Source organism: Tupaia chinensis, unplaced genomic scaffold (genome assembly GCF_000334495.1).
Source record: "Tupaia chinensis unplaced genomic scaffold, TupChi_1.0 Scaffold000609_1, whole genome shotgun sequence".
Taxonomy (NCBI): Eukaryota; Metazoa; Chordata; class Mammalia; order Scandentia; family Tupaiidae; genus Tupaia; species Tupaia belangeri.
In genome coordinates, this window is record NW_006160128.1 from 2,671,370 (window position 1) to 2,673,553 (window position 2,184).

Sequence of the window (2,184 nt, forward strand, 5' to 3'; positions counted from 1 at the left end):
CCGCCTCCCTCCTCCCGCCCGCTCCCCTCCCGCTCCTTAAAGGCAGAGCGCTGGGCTCGGCTCTCCAGGCAGCTCGCGGAGAGGCACAGGAAATGACCTCAGCAGGCTCCAGCCTCCCACCTCTGCGCACCGCTGGGCTCGTCCCTGGGGCTGCGGGGAGGGCTGCGGGGTCCCGGGGCGGAGGGGTCCCCAGGCTGCGACCTGAGCTCTCTGCGGAGGGTCTGGTTGGCTCTCAACTAGCGTGGGACACTCGCAGCATGGGAGATAAGACCAGATCGTCCCCCCGGAGGATGTCCCAGTATTTGTCTGGCCACCTGTAAAAGCTGTTAACGCCAGGATATTTGGAGCAGAAGTCCTTGTTTCAAGGAACCTGTCCCATTGGCCGACCAAAAGTTCACCTTTGTCATTTGAAGGAAATAAAGTGAGGAGCGGAGAGAGTCACCATAGCCCAGAAAGTAACTTGCTTGTTTCTGTTTGTATGTACGTGTTATTTAAAAGGGGCCGGTAGGTGGCGTAGTGGTTAAGGGCGCTGGATTCCCACATGGCTGACAGCTGTTCGAGTTCCGGACCTGGCGGTTTGGTTTCTCACTTTTCCTCTCTCGCTCTGTCTTTCTTGAGTCAAATTTAAATAAATAAATAAAGCCTTTAATAAAATGACAGCCATGGCACCAGCAGTTAGCGTAATGGCTATGTTGCCGGACACCCATGTAGTCGACCGTGTGTAGTTGACCGCGGTTCGAGTCCCGGATCCGATGGCTTAAACTTACGCCCGGTGCGTGTGCGTGTGTGCCCAAGATCTCGAGAGGAGAATGGAGGAGAAGGGATTGTGGCGTGGCTATCCCCCGGGTGGCGGGGGAGGGGGAGGCGGTGTGTGTGTGTGTGTGTGTGTGTGTGTGTGTGATTTCTTGCTTTCTGTCTCCCTCTGTCTTAACGGTGAGCGCAAGTGCTCTGTAGCAAAAACCTCTCAAAAAAAAAAAAAAAAAAAAAAAAAAAAAAGGCAGCCAGAAAGGCCAACAGGACACTGCTGGGTAACTTCAGGCTGCCCTTCTGCCTCATACATTTCCAAGCCCCTCGTTCACCCAATGTACTCCCACATACAAAGAGGATAGCACCATAGGGCTAGGTGGGGATAAAGAAGATGCAAATTGGGTGTGCTGAGCTTTCTTTTCCTGAATGGAAACACTAGGGCCTGTTTCTCCAATGGGTATTGGAAGACACTGCACACAATCCCCTGCCCCACATCACCACCACCTGTTTGAATCTGAATCTGGGGTTGGGGCCTGTCTATCTAACAAGTCCCCAGCAGGTGTTCCTGGAAAACTAAGGAAAGGTGGTCCCTTTTGCACAGGAGGCCAAGGGTGAAAGTTAAACTGGACTAGTGAGACTCCAAGGTTTTACCAATGGCTGTATAGCCTGCAGAGACTAGGATTGATTTAGCCCCATTCTGTGGGACACTGGCCTCTGCTACCCCCTTCAATACTCCAGAAGTTACCTAAGGAAGTCCAAAATCAAGTCTCCTGGATTTCACTAAGGGACAGCTGTTCATTCACTGACTTTTTTTGTTTGTTTGTTATATCAATTTACATTCATATGTAATGACAAACTTCTTTCTTTTTTAAAAAATTATTTTATATAACTTTATTTATTTTAATTCATCCAGAGAGGGATAGAGAGAGACAGAGAGAGAGAGAAAGTGAGAAAACAAGCCACCAGGTCCAGGACTTGAACCATGGTTGCCATGTGGGAGTCCAGCGCCCTTAACCACCATGCCACCTGCCAGCCCCCATTCATTGACTTTGAATAGGTAATCATACACATAGTATACACTTCAAATCAAAGAGAAGGGCAAAGTCTTCCTCCTATCCTGCCCCTTGTCTCTCAGGTCACCCCAAACACAACTGCTGTTGTAAGATAACTATTGTGGGGAACCAGCAGTTACCATAATGGCTATGTCGCTGGACTCCCACGTAGTCAACCGCAGTTTGCGTCCCGGACCCGGTGGCTTAAAACTCACGCCGGGCGCGTGTGCGTGCGTGCCCAAGATCCCGAGAGGAGAATGGAGGAGAAGGGATTGCGGCGTGACCATCCCCCCTGGGGGGTGATTTCTCGCTTTCTGTCTCTATGTCTCTCTCTGTCTGTCTGGCGAGCGCACGCGCCCTACAGTGAAAATCTCTCCAAAAAAAA